The sequence below is a fragment of the Patella vulgata genome, chromosome 7 (assembly GCF_932274485.2).
Source record: "Patella vulgata chromosome 7, xgPatVulg1.2, whole genome shotgun sequence".
Lineage (NCBI taxonomy): Eukaryota > Metazoa > Mollusca > Gastropoda > Patellidae > Patella > Patella vulgata.
In genome coordinates this window covers 5,271,823-5,287,706 of record NC_065885.2, presented here as the reverse complement: position 1 = coordinate 5,287,706, position 15,884 = coordinate 5,271,823, and the positions used below count along the sequence as shown (strand labels likewise).

The window sequence follows — 15,884 nt, the reverse complement described above, 5'->3', positions numbered from 1 at the left end:
CAGAAGTATTGCGAAGGCTTATACTTATAACCCTGTGTAAGATGTCTGACCTTTATAAAGATCATATCACACTGAGTCGATCATTGGCTCGATAGCGCTTGCAATCTTTACATACACCCATTATTACCACTTCCGTCATTTCTACTAAACATATTGAAAATGTCGATGAGGTGTACAAAAATCTCGGGTGATGTATGGTTAATAAACTGATTTAGAATTTAAAAACAAAAAAACAAATGAAATATGTGTTTTTATCGAAAGGAATATATATCGAAAGGAACCGAGTGGTTGATTTGTAAGGCAAGACAATTTTATTTATGATTTTGAGAGAGAGAGAGAGAGAGAGAGAGAAATGGGGTTTAACGTCCACTCGACACAAACTAGGTCATTTCGGGACTAACATATGGTTCAATTTTATTTCAATAATTCGCTTGCGCGTAGGGGTCTTTAGCAGTGGGAGGAAACCGGAGGACCCGGAGAAAACCCACGAGGTTGGACAGGCGACCCTACTCCTTGTCACGTACAACCGGGGATTCGAAACCACGCCAGTTGACTCAATGACAGACTTAATGATACAGCGCGCACGTGCTAACCACTAAGCCATCCAACCCCCCTTCATGATTTTGAATTAAATAGCGACAGGGGTACCTCACGGAGAAAAAAAATGTCAACAGAAAAATGTCTTACCTTTCTCTTTTATTAGATATATCAGAAGGTATAACGTTTGCTTTTTTTACGAACATGTTTGATAGTAAATATTATATGATTTAGAACCAAATAGAAAGAACAATAAAGAAGATAAAAATTTTTGAAAAATATGAAGAAAAAAAAAAAAAATCAAAAAATCAAAAATTTTGAAAAACTCACACAGGTAGCCTAAGAAGGGCGTTCCTGTCCTCATGTACCTGTGACAGAGGGAAAAAATTTAATATTGTGAGCTAATTAACCCGCACCGATGTCATCACTCTCTGATTGTAGCGGCCTAGCATGCATACATAGATTAGCATGGAGCCCCTATTCTCGAGGGACTTCCTGGCAACTGTCCAACTTTAAGTCGGCTTCGACATACGAGGTCAGTCACGGTGGGTTGGGAGGACCTAGTGGTCTAGAGTGTCGCGGTCTGAGCTCTAGCAGGCCGGTCACCTATGGCTTGCGGTTGTGGTTTCGATACCTGGTTTGAGCATAAGTGGCTTGGAGATAGGGGTGCTCTCTCAGCCCTCGTGGGTTTATTTGGGGTACTCTGGGTACGCAATAATAAAAATAATAAGACAACTTGTCTGCGATATCACCATCGGTGGAAGCGGACGTTAAATACTAATAGAAGACGACGAAGAGGTCATTTTGTCCCGACAATCAATCGTTTATAACCGGGATGAGATTTTCATGACAGCAACTTGACGAAGCTGACTAGAAAGCATAGGATCTTTCAAGACAGAGTCCAATTCATTGTTCTTCAATCGTATTTATTTTAACTTCTAGAGATGTTTATCTTCAAGGATATCCTTTAATTTTAGGGATGAACTTACCAAAAATGTGATCAAATTGCATTAAGCTTTTGTCAGGTCAATATTAACAGTGAAGCGCAAAGACGTGTAAATCCATTGTTATTCTGAATAATATTGAGAGAGCACAGGTCTCCAAGGGCAAAGTAACTGGAATGGTAGCAATATCCTCTATTGTTTATGTGAAATGAAATAGGGTTTAACGTTTCCACTGTTCTGCTTCGACTGGGCAAATGAAATGAAAATGAAATGGAGTTTAACGTCCTACTGTTCTGCTCCTAACCTGGGCTAATGAAGACGGGCATACGCCATACAGTGTGCTATGAGGGAAATTTTGCCCGGACAGCGGCACTACGGCCTACTCTTATATCGAATTCCAACTGCCAAGGGATCTTTTACGTGCACGCCAATGTGTACACGGGACCTCGGTTTTTCGTCCCATCCGAACGACTAGACAGCTTTCCTTGCCAGCCCCTCCGTCCTGCATCACTGACAAGGGAGAATCACGCCGGAAAATCTGGATGAACTTTCTCGGCCAATGCAGGGATCGAACACCCGACCTCCAGGCTAGCGAGCTAGCGTCTTACCCACTTAGCCACGTGATGAAGACAGACATATGCCATACCGTGTGATCTGCGCGACATTTTGCTCGGACATCGGCGCTACGGCCTAGTTATATACCGAATTCCAAGTTGCAAGGGTTCTTTTACGTGCACGCCAATGTGTACACGGAACCTCGTTTTTTTTGTCCCACCGAACGTCTACATTTGTTTATTTGGTTGAAACTTCGCATTTTTGAGAAGAGATAAATTAAACTTAGCATAATTAAAGTCATTTACATTTTTCGGAAATTATCAAATTTTCCACGGCTTACTCAACTTTAAAATGTAGTCAAATCTGTTATTTAAAGATACATTATGCCTATTGCACGACTTTCTTTTGGCCTGAACTGTTATATAAATTATTAATCAGACATTTATTAACATGTAAAGACATGGTGGATTCGGTAATAATGTGTCCCGTGGCATTATGTTATGTGACATTTTGTTCTGCGACTTATATTATGTGACATTTTATCCTGCGTCTTATATTATGTGACATTTGGTCCTGCGACTTATATAATGGGACATTATATCCTGCGACTTATATTGTGACATTTTGTCCTGAGTCTTATATAATGGGACATTTTGTTTTGAGACTTATATAATGTGACATTTTGTCCTGTGACATTATGTACTATGACATTTTGTCCCGAGATCCGAGAGAATGTTATAATAATGTCGAGTATTAATACTTTCTGGTTTTATACACAGACTGCATAAATCTGTCTAATTCAAACCGGAAGATCCATAAGCCATGTGGTTTTATTCTGCAATGCCGTGTCTTTCGTACAAACCGGAAGTCGCTAATTGCCATGATTAAATCCACGATGAGTATGGAGAGATACTAATAGATATATCTAAAGAGACAAGCTAAGGACACAACAAGTTTATTTTCTGTTCTTTCGGAACAACGGTTAATAATTTTATTCTTATTTCTTCTGGAAAAAGACTAATTTAAAATGAAATGAAATGAAATGGGGTTTAACGTCCTACTGTTCTGCTCCTATACTGGGCTAATGAAGACGGTGGTTGCACTTTTCAAAAACATTTTAGTTCCAAATGTTTGAAATTTGAAACCAAACATCTTTCACATGATTCAAGTGGTTATTTATTTATCTAGAGCCCGTAGAACTGCAAAAATGAAATTCGTGTGACCTAACATGGTCCTTCTATCACCAGAATGGGGTATTGGATGGGCTGAATGGTTAGCAGGTGCGCGCTGTGTCATATGGTCTGTCATTCAGTCAACTGGTGTGGTTTCGATTCCCCGGTTGTGCGTGATGAGGAGTAGAGTCGTCTGTCCAACCTCGTGGGTTTTCTCCGGGTCCTCCGGTTTCCTCCCACTGCTAAAGACCCCTACGCGCAAGCAAATTATTGAAATAAAATCGAACCATGAATTAGTCCCGAAATGACCCTCCCCCTCTCTTTCTCTCTCTCTCTCTCTAACTCACCAGAATAGTCCACACTTTCTTCAACTTGCTCTAAGCCTTTTTGCTATGTTAAATAACTGATATACAGTCTGCGTGTGTGTTAGATCGTGAGGTGGTGTGGTTTCGATTCTCTGCGTGTATGAGACAAGGAGTATACAACCTCGTGGGTTTTCTCCGGGACCGCCGGTTGCCTCCCATAGCTAAAGACTTCTATCCACAAGCGATTGATTGAAATAAAATTGAACCATGTGTTAGTCAAAAAATGAACTAGTTTGTGTCGCGTGGACTTCAAACACTCATCCTCTCTCTCTCTCTCTCTCTCTCAACTATGACATTTATTAGAGGAGACACCAACGATACAGGGGTGATAATTGAAAATTTCAAATTATAACACCAACTAATATCCGATGTATAATGATAGTTCAGCACGTGTCTCTTTTGAAGGTAAAACCACTTCAATAACTCTCTCATTTTCTCTGCTATATCGGGAAACTTGTTAGCTTTTGCAAGCCTCCTGATAATTACGGACAATTTTAAAAGAGATATTCCTGTCAACGTATACCACAATTAAGAACCAATATCTACCATCCAGGAAAGATTACCGTCTTGGTAAAAGAATGCAGTGGGCGGCAGTTCCTGCTTTAGTGCTGAGAGATGACGGTCAGTTAGACCTTCTTCAATAGACAATTGAAAATGGACGAGGGGGAGGGGGGTGAGGGATGGAGGTTGCTGCCAGGGGCCACACTATTAAAGGACCACCCGAATTAGTTGTAATAGAAAAATGTGTACCTACAGTTAATATCATTTAAAATACAGATGTGACGTCATCCTTTGATGTTGGCGTACCATTATTTCCAATAATGTACGGGCATCTTGCCAATCGTAGATTATCTATACTAGATGAAATATTGGACTCGCGTGAGAATTTCATTAAAAAGCACGTGCGGGATAGTATCTGTATTTTAAGTTGTTTAATGGCCTCGAGCTGAGGACATTGCGTAATATATTGAAACAACACCTTGTGCAGTATCAATATATTACTGAATGTCTCGCTCTCGACCATTCAACCATACATATTATGCTGTGTATGTTTGTGTCAAATAGTTCTATCTATCTTGATGTTGTTGTTCTTAGTGTTTAACGCCCGCTTCCACCAAAGGTGATATCGCATCATTATCTCAGCTCCTCCTGTTGGAGGAAACCGGAGTACCCGGACCCGGAGAAAACCCACGAGGTTGAGAAGGCGCCCCCCTATCTCCAAGCAACATACGCTCACACCAGGGATCGAAACCACAACCTCACGCCTGAGGTGACCGGCCAGCTAGAGGTCGAAGCGCGGCAATCTAGACTACTAGCCCCCCCCCCATCCATCTATCTACGATACTGACATACACATTGTATTTGTGTGAGGGTGACGGTCAACGACAAGAATATGCAGGGCGGATCTAGGATTTTCAGAAAGGAGGGGGGGGGCGTGCTGCCCCCACTTGGGAATGCGAAGCCAGGCCCTCGGTGGGCGAACTGACGCGGGCAATCAACTAAGTCACCATCCCGGGTGCGCCCCCCGTTGGATCCGCGCCTGAAATTGCTCCTTATCACTGTTCATACAAGGGTTCCGGTGCAAGCTTAATCCGGCCCGGGGGGAGATGACTTTATCTTTGAATATTATCGTATACTTTTTGTTTCCCTTGGTTACTGGTTGGTATTATATCTTGTTTCTAGTAGAACAACAAGCAGACGATAATAAATGTTCGTTGATCCTGGCAACAACTGTCTGTAAATGGCCGCTAGGTAAGCCTGAGTGGAATTATTCTCCTTGACCAAGTAGTAGTCTTTACGATGAATTAAGTACTGACCATCAATATATGGCTACAGGCTTGATATAAGTACTGTCTACTTCGAACCACCCTGTTGATGAATCAATCATAATGATTGGACAACGGCAGTTGCTTCTCCTATAACACATTCGAAAACACTTCGTTTATTTCAGCATTATCTGTAGAAAACTACGTTTGTTGTATCCGATTTGTTTATGATGTTTTGGAAAGCTGTTTGCACTTCGGTCTTTGGTGTGTTTTTTCTTATCGCCCAATCAAATCTCACCGGATTACAGTTTAATCTGTACCCAGCAGGCGCTCAGGGAAATTTGCATGACTGACCACTTAACGGAAGTGACCACCTAATAAAATTTTAGCGTTTGTTAGTACTGATATCAAGTAAAGATTTACGCTTGGATTCACCGGAAGCAAACATCGATACTAGAATTGGTAAATTTGGCCGTCGCCAAAACTCGCTATTCAATTGGAACGGAAACTCTTTTACTCAATTTTATTAAATCTCCGATATTAATTCTGTAAACGTATCTGTTTGCACCGGTGGTGGATGGCCGAATCGTTAGCGCGCTGCGTCATAGGGTCTGTCATTGATTCAACTGACGTGGTCTTTAGCAGTAAGGGGAAACCGGAGTACCCGGAGAAAACCCACGAGGATGGACAGGCGACCCTAATCCTTGTCACGTACAACCAGGGAATCGAAACCACGCCAGTTGACTCAATGACTGACCTTATTATACAACGCGCACGCGCTAACCATTCGCCCCACCCCCAACCTCCTCGAGGAGTATGTGATAAAGGGTACTGACAGACACATCCGAAAACATTTATTTCAGCATAATCTGTAAAAAACCAAAGTTTCTTGTGTTCCATAAAGTTTGTTTATGATGTTTTTGAGAGTTGTTTGACACTAATAAATGAAATGAAATGGGGCTTAACGTCCTACTTCTCTACACCGTCTGGGCTAATGAAGACGGACATACGCCATACAATGTGCTCCGAGGTCAATTTTGCTCGTCAAGAAATTGAATTCCGGTCAAGGTGTGTTTTGGGTACACGCCAATGTGTACGCGGGATCTGGATTTTTTGTCCCATACGAATGACTAGACACCTCCCTGTATCATGACAATCACACATGAAAATCCCAAAGAAGTTTCTCGGATCGAACCCTGGACCCCGCTGAGCCACCGCGGCTACCAACAAAGAAATAGCCTCACGGAAATATAATAGAGAGAGAGAGAAATGGGGTTTAACGTCCACTCGACACAAACTAGGTCATTTCGGGACTAACACATGGTTCAATTTTATTTCAATAATTCGCTTGCGCGTAGGGGTCTAGGGCAGTGGGAGGAAACCGGAGGACCTGGAGAAAACCTACGAGGCTGGACAGGCGACCCTACTCCTTGTCACGTACAACCGGGGATTCGAATCCACGCCAGTTGACTCAATGACAGGCCTTATGATACAACACGCACATGCTAACCATTCGACCATCCAACCCCCCGGGAATGTAATAATAATGCACACATAAACATGTAGAGTTATATTAAACATACATTATGACGTCACATTAATAATGATGTCATTGTATTAATCATAAACATACATTATGCAAGAGCTAAATCTGCCTATTGCAGGTCTTTCTTTAGGCCTGAAATGTTATATAAAGTATTAATTAGACATTAATTAACTGATCCAGGCCATAATAAACTCTCGATGGCATCGGATTTCTCCGATATCAAATAGATCAGCCATATTTTGATTTAGGCTAAAAATGAAGGAGCGAGACTTAGCTTCGAACAACTAGTACGGTGGTTGAAATTATTGCACACGTCTTGTCAAACCTTCAAAGGCTAATATCTTCGCCCGCAATAGAGTAATTTAAATGAAATTTTCAAATTATTCATTTTACATTATCTATTTTTGAACTATTATAGCAAGAATGGCTAGTTCTTTATCTAAATCTTACATAATGTATCTTTAACAGATTTTACAACAAATACATTTTCTTCGTGTAGCTCTATCTCGTGTATTAAAAGCCGAACATCATCCATCATGTCAAGCACTTACATGTTTGACAGTTCGGCCATCGCGTACTTAACGATACCATTATCTAAATCCCGTCTAAACATACAGCTAGACTTCATCATACCCTTTATACATGTCATACAGTAGACTCGATCATACCACTTGGACACAGCTCACCAAATATTTCAACACCGTCACCCCACGAAACAAGGGCCAAAGCTATTTTTAGTCTGTCTGCCCCTTTTCCTTTTTCCCCATTTTTCATGCCGATTTTTGTTGATGTTTTGGTGTAGAATCGAAGTAAAGGGTTTGAAAATACATTTTCTGTCAGGTTTTAGTGAATATTCATGATTTTGAGGCGTAAGGATACAAGAGTTGAGAGGTTGGTTAGGTTGAAATGTAGGGCCGAAAGTGGCATGTTTTCTTGTCTGTACTTTCAACTTGTGTATCTGAAGTTTTCCATGATGAACCTCATACGTTCTTTTGGGCAAGAGGTTGCCACTTGTTGCTCCATCTGTGGTAGAAAGCGTTCTACCCAACGAAAATTTGGGAAAAAGTTAGAGCCGGCCTAAGAGACGAGAATTAACATTAAAGTAATTGGGAAATCATTAGTGATATACATGTCATACAGTAGACTCGGTCATATCATTTATACATATCATTCAGTAGACTCGGTCATACCAACGGCGTTGATGTTTCAAGTGGGTACTCAGAAATCCAACTTTTGCTGTGTCTAACCACAGTTACGTGGATCGCACGCCAAAAACTCGCTGTAACAGACCGTTTCATTGGCTAATCCCTCACATCAACCAGAACGAGGGGTATATAACAACTCTTCCAGATCCTAGTGTAATGAAGGCAAGTAAAACAAAAATTGAACTATAAAAAACGAAACGCCGCTGTTCGGGAAAAAAGTTCCTTTATTGCACATTGCATGGCGTCTTTATTAGCTCAGTCGGAAATGAAATGAAATGAAATGGGGTTTAACGTCCTACTGTTCTGCTCCTAAACTGGTCTAATGAAGACGGGCATACGCCATACAGTGTGCTATGAGGAAAATTTTGCCCGGGCAGCCGCACTACGGGCTACGCTTATATCGAACTTCAACTGCCAAGGGATCTTTTACATGCACGCCAATGTGTACACGGGACCTCGGTTTTTCGTCCCAATCCGACCGACTAGACAGCTATCCTTGTCAGGCCCTCCGTCCTGCATCACTGACAAGGGGAAACCACGCTGGAAAATCTGGATGAACTTTCTCGGCCAATGCAGGGATCGAACACCCGACCTCCAGGCTAGCGAGCCAGCGTCTTACCCACTTAGACACGTGATCCCCCTAGCCCAGTCGGTGCAGAACAGTAGGACGTTAAACCCATTTCATTTCAATTCCTAACGATTGGATAGCAACTGTCGTGATTGACGGTCCGAGGTGGGTGTGGGCGAAAGTCCCACACAGATAAAAGTACCTAATTTTAAACACGGGTCAATGACAGGACGTAGAACGTAGAACACCATTTCATTTCTTTAAACGATAAAGTAATTACACGTATAATGGCGTTCTTACTATTTTCTACATAATACTTAAACCACCATTATCTGTCCGATTACTTCCAATTTTTACGAAGCACGTCATAAAATTCAGCAACCCATTTACCCTTACATTTTAATTCCATACATTAACACTTAAGATTTATACTCCGATAACCAATAATATCCGTCACGTCACAAGGTATGGATTAGCCCACAGTGGCGGATCCTAGCAGAGAATCTAGTACCCACGCCACCCCTCACCGTTAGTGCTAAATGATAAGGCCAGCTGAATTTTTTGTCATAGTTCACGAGATGTAAACAGGGCTAGCGCTAATCCCAACCGTAACCCTAGCCCTGGATCTAGCCTCATCACAAGGTATGGATTAGCCACATCGCAAGGTATGGATTAGCCCACAGTGGCGGATACTAGCAGAGAGCCTACTACCCCCGCCACCCCTCAGCGTTAGTGCTAAATGATAAGGCCAGCTGAATTTTTTGGCATAGGTCACGAGATGTAATTAGGGCTAGCACTAATCCCAACCCTAACCCTAACCCTGGACCTAGCCTCAATGCTTATCGTAACCCTAACCCACAATCTCGCCTACAATAACAGTATGAAATTCACGTGTAATTTTGAGCTTTTTTGTTGGTTGCAGTAAAGCGATGTTGTAGCTGATGAATTTGGATGCTATATTGGCGTCCAGATATGTGCCACAAATTACCACAGCCACACGGAAGTTTCAAAATTATCTCCGAGTAGACCCATCGCCTCCCCAATCAAATTTTTCTGCATTCGCTACTGAAAGCCCATGTCCATGCAAAAGATCATTAATTTTTTGCGTGGATTTAACAATAAAAATATCTGAGCATTAAATCATCATCTAAGATGATATTTATATTTTGTGTTCGAGATGACAGTTATGATGTAGTTGGGTCGTTGAAATGACTGACGTATCTATTTTATTATCCTAAAGAGTTATATCAGGCGACAAGATTGGTTCACATGTCCGCTAGCCAAATGCACCAATATGGGGTTTAATTTGCTGCACCGACTGTGCTACTGAGGTCGGGTAAAAGTTCCCAAACAGCTGAAGTTAAACAGGCATTATTCAAGAGCTAAATCTGCCCATTACAGGTCTTTCTTTAGGTCTGAAATGTTATATAAATTATTAAAGATACATTATGGGAGATTAGATAAAGAGATGGCAGTTCTCACTATAATAGTTAAAAACTAGATAATGTAAAGGGAATTTGCTGAAAATTTCAAATTGATTCACTCTGACAGAGAATTTAGCGATTGAATTTTAAGCCTAACCACGATCATCATTACTAAAGTCAACACGATACAAAAACATAGTCTCGGTTATCCATTTATTGATTTAATCATCGATGAGCGTTGAGCAGCAGATCGGGTTGTAATCCAGTAAATATCGTAGGCTAGCGATGACACCGAGAGTTGATTATGGTCTGGATAAGTTAATTAATGTCTAATTAATAATTTAGATAACATTTCAGGCCTAAAGAAAGACCAACAATAGGCAAATTTAGCTCTTGCATAATGTATGTTTAATTAGACATTAATTACCTTACCAAGAATATAATCAAGTCTCGATGCCATCGGATGGCTGCGATATCAAAAGATTTATATACGTTTAGTGTTGGATGCGGTTACCGTAACATTGGGCAATCGAGACTTTGTTTGTTATCGTAACAACGGTAGTAATGACAATCGAAGCTAGGCTATAATTGTATGGCCTTTAGCTAGGCTCAGAATGAAGTAATTTGACTGAAATTTTCAGCATATTCTCTTTTCATTATCTATTTTTTAAAAAACTATTATAGCGAGAACTTTCAGATCTTTGTCTAATGCCCCCCTTACTTGATACCCCTTTAAATAACTTCATTGTATCTAGAGACCCTTTTGTTTTTATTTACAATGAATTTAATAGTGCTACTTATTTTATAATTTCGGAGGGCCTGATAAGGACAGCTGTCTAGTCGTTCGGATGGGACGAAAAACCGAGGTCCCGTGTACATATTGGCGTGCACGTAACAGATCCCTTTGCAGTTGGAATTCGATATAAGAGTAGGCGGTAGCGCCGCTGCCCGGGCAAAATTTCCCTCATAGCACACTGTATGGCGTATGCCCGTCTTCATTAGCCCAGTTTAGGAGCGGAACAGTAGGACGTTAAAGCCCATTTCATTTCATTTCATTTATTTTATAATTTGGGAGGTTGGGTGTCCAAATGGTTAAGAGGGGGGGGGGGGGGGGTGGATGACCGAATGGTTAGTGCACGCGCGCTGTATCATAAGGTCTGTTATTGAGTTAGCTGGCGTGGTTTCGATTCCCAGGTTGTACGTGACAAGGAGTAGGGTTGTCTGTCTCACTCCGAATGGCTTAGGGCGTGCGCTTAAGATCAGAAGGTCAATCATTCAGCTATGTGACGTGGATTGGATTCCCCGCTTATACGTGTTTTATTTTTTTCGGCTTCTCCTGCTTCTCCTCACTGTTAAAGGTCCCTACGAGCAAACGAATTGTTGAAAGAAAAATGAACCTTGTGTTAGTCGCGAAGTGTCCTATAGACATTACCCCTCCCCCCAGAGGGACAGAAGAATTCTAGAACAAATTATAGTTTTCTAGACTGAACCTCCAGGAAAAGTCTTTAGTTTTCTGGCAAATTCTTAACTCAAATTTACAACTAAGCAAGCGACTCAGACGTTGAATGACAGGAAACCAAGACAGTAGCCATACACAGAAATCGATTGTATCTATAGAATACCAAACAGCGATGTTGGTCGAGAACGTTCCCCGTGATTTTTCCACGCGGTTTTCACTTCTTGTCAAAGGTGCAGGACAGAGCTAGGGCCTGGCACGAACAGTAGGATTAGTGGGATTAGGTCTTACCATTATATATTATCTATTACCGTCACCATCACCATTACCTATTACCATCACCATTACCATCACCTATTACCATTACCATTACCTATTACCCTCACCATTACCATCACCTATTACCATTACCTATTACCATCACCATTACCATCACCATCACCTATTACCATTACCATACCCATTACCACCACCTATAACCATTACCTATTACCATCACCATTACATATTACCATTACCATTACCATCACCTATTACCATTACCATTACCATACCCATTACCACCACCTATAACCATTACCTATTGCCATCACCATTACATATTACCAGCACCATTACCTATGACCATGACCATTACCATGACCATTACCATACCCATTTCCACCACCTATAACCATTACCTATTACCATCACCATTACATATTACCAGCACCATTACCTATTACCATGACCATTACCATACCCATTTCCACCACCTATAACCATTACCTATTACCATCACCATTACATATTACCAGCACCATTACCTATTACCATGACCATTACCATACCCATTTCCACCACCTATAACCATTACCTATTACCATTACCTATTACCATCACCATTACATATTACCAGCACCATTACCTATTACCATGACCATTACCATACCCATTTCCACCACCTATAACCATTACCTATTACCATCACCATTACATATTACCAGCACCATTACCTATTACCATGACCATTACCATACCCATTTCCACCACCTATAACCATTACCTATTACCATCACCATTACATATTACCAGCACCATTACCTATTACCATGACCATTACCATACCCATTTCCACCACCTATAACCATTACCTATTACCATCACATTTACATATTACCAGCACCATTACCTATTACCATGACCATTACCATACCCATTTCCACCACCTATAACCATTACCTATTACCATCACCATTACATATTACCAGCACCATTACCTATTACCATGACCATTACCATACCCATTTCCACCACCTATAACCATTACCTATTTACCATCACCATTACCTATAACCATTACCTTACCTATTACCATGACCCATTACCATTACCATTACCATACCCTTTACCACCACCTATAACCATAACCTATTTTCATCAACATTACCATTACCTGTAACCATTACCTTACCTATTACCATTGCCTATTACCATCACCATCACCATCACCTATTACCATCACCTATTACCATTACCATACCCATTACCACCACCTATAACCATTACCTATTACCATCAACATAACCATTACCTATAACCATTACCTTACCTATAACCATTACCTTACCTATTACCATTACCTATTGCCATCACCATCACCTATTACCATCACCTATTACCATTACCATACCCATTACCACCACCTATAACCATTACCTATTACCATCAACATTACCATTACCTATAACCATTACCTTACCTGTTACCATTACCTATTGCCATCACCATCACCATTACCTATTACCTATTACCACCACCCATTACCATCACAATTACTATTACCATTTCCTATCACCATCACCATCACCTATTACCATTACCCATTACCCATTATTTATTACCATTACCTATTACCATTACGATTACCTCAGCCCTGTATGCCGTTCGCTCGGCTTCAGTATCTCAGTCTGTGTTGACAAGTCGGCCGTTATAAACCCTATTTAATTACATTTTATTTAATATTTACATTGTATTGTTATAGACTTATCTGAACATCACGCCATAGTATATAACTATGTTTATAACATGCAGGAAGTTCTCAAATAATTCCTGAGATATCTTGGAATTAATGGGCTATTTTTTGCCCAATACTGTTTTTCTATTTGCGTGGATTTTTTTTTTTTTTTTTTCAATTCATTATAAGTTATCTTATTGTCAATGTCTAAAAGGAATACCAATGAACAAAATGGCTCATTTCCGCTCAGTATTTACAAAGTTATGGTAGCATCATGTGCTAAAAGTTAGTGCTAAATGATAAGGCCAGCTGAGTTTTTCGTCATAGGTTATGAGATGTAAACAGGGCTAGCGCTAATCCCAACCCTAACCCTGGACCTAGCCACAATGCTTACCCAAACCCTAACCTACAATCTCGCCAACAATCACGTGTCCAAACCTTATTTACACCTCAGCGACCTTAACAAAAACTTGAGTTGGCCTTAACAAATAAATTTAGTCACGCGGAGATGATATAAACTGAATACTGTAAAAACAAGCTAGCGCCACCTACAATATTCACAAAAACCTTTTGATGGAACTCTGTTTAATCCAGAAGGTTGGGATGACCGAATGGTTAGCACGTGCGCGCTATATCGTAAGGTCTTTCGTTGAGTCAACTGGCGTGGTTACGATTCTTCTGTCCAACCTCGTGGGTTTTCTCCGGGTCCTCCGGTTTACTCCCACTGCTTAAGACCCCTACGCGCAAGCGAATTATTGCGATCAATTTGAACCATACGTTAGTCCCGAAATGACCTAGTTTGTGTTAAGTGGACGTTAAACCCTATCTAAGTCAGGAGGAGATTAACTACTGTCGATATTTTGATATGTTTTCTTAATTAAATGTTAAATATTCAAATATTTTAAGAGGAATAATTACAAATGATGTATTTAATTAGCGGGGTTGAGTGGTCGAATGGTTAGCACGTACCCGCTGTATCATACGGTCTGTCATTGAGTCAATTGGCGGGGTTTCGATTCCCCGGTTGTACGTGACAAGAAGTCGGGTCGCCTGTCCAACCTCGTGGGTTTTCTCCGGGTCCTCCAGTTTCCCCCCACTGCTAAAGACCCCTACGAGCAAGTGAATTATTGAAATAAAATTGAAACCATGTTTTAGTCCAGAAATGAACTAGTTTGTGGTGTCGAGGGGACGTTAAACCCCCGCTCCCTCTCTCTCTCTCTCTCTCTCTGTTTATTTAAGGGGATCACGTGGCGAAGTGGGTAAGACGCTAGCTCGCTAGCCTGGAGGTCGGGTGTTCGATCCCTGCATTGGCCGAGAAAGTTCATCCAGATTTTCCGGCGTGGTTCTCCCTTGTCATTGATGCAGGACGGAGGGGCTGACAAGGAAAGCTGTCTAGTCGTTCGGATGGGACGAAAAACCGAGGTCCCGTGTACACATTGGCGTGCACGTAAAAGATCCCTTGGCAGTTGGAATTCGATATAAGAGTAGGCCGTAGTGCCGCTGTCCGGGCAAAATTTCCCTCATAGCACACTGTATGGCGTATGCCCGTCTTCATTAGCCCAGGTTAGGAGCAGAACAGTAGGACGTTAAACCCCCATTTCATTTCATTTCATTTCTGTTTATTTAATTAATTGTGTATATAGACTTATAAAATCGGATCTTCACATACGAATGTCTTCTTTGGTTCATTATAACTAATTAATAACCATTTATTTTTTTAATTAATAGACACAGCCAGTTTTATTAGGACTAAAGTATCTAATTCAATGCAAAATGGAGAATTCGTGTCGATTGGACAGCAATAATTGTGCCTTATACCCTTGTTAGCTGTGCTGGATATAGATGAAGAGAAGCCCCGGATATTACGTTTATGAGGCCCCTCCCATTCCCCCGCCCTCACGACTAGAAGAAGGGAGTCACGCTGGCTGAGTGGGTAATACGCTGACTCGCTAGCCTGGAGGTCGCGTGTTCAATCCCTGCATTGGACGAGAATGTTAATCGGAATTTTCCGACGTGGTTTCCCCTTGCCAGCGCTGCAGGACGGAGGGCCGGATATGGACAGTTGTCTAGTCGTTTGGATGGGACGAAAAACCTGGGTCCCGTGTACACTTTGACGTGCATGTTAAAGATCCCATGGCAGTTGGAATTCGATATGAGTAGGCCATAGTGCCGCTGCCCGGGCAAAATTCCCGTCTTCATTAGCCCAGTTCGGAACAAAACAGTAGGACGTTAAACCCCATTTCGTTTCATTTCGTTTCGTTTATATTATGGATAAAAAATTCCAACAAGCTAAAAGAACTTTATTGTATTCAATGAACCAACCGTTACCCGACAACAGTCCATCCAAATC

The 15,884-nt window shown here is 41.2% G+C and overlaps 1 protein-coding gene across 1 annotated transcript in view; it reads left to right on the top strand.

Moving 5' to 3' along the window:
- Positions 1-10,439, top strand: part of LOC126827113 (phosphatidylinositol 4,5-bisphosphate 3-kinase catalytic subunit alpha isoform) — a 324,427-nt gene extending 313,988 nt beyond the window's left edge. Inside the window, exon 22 of the transcript XR_008788868.1 lies at positions 10,361-10,439. The gene's annotated coding sequence lies outside the window, so the exon portion shown is untranslated. The remainder of the gene's footprint in view (positions 1-10,360) is intronic.
- The last annotated feature ends 5,445 nt before the right edge of the window (positions 10,440-15,884 follow it).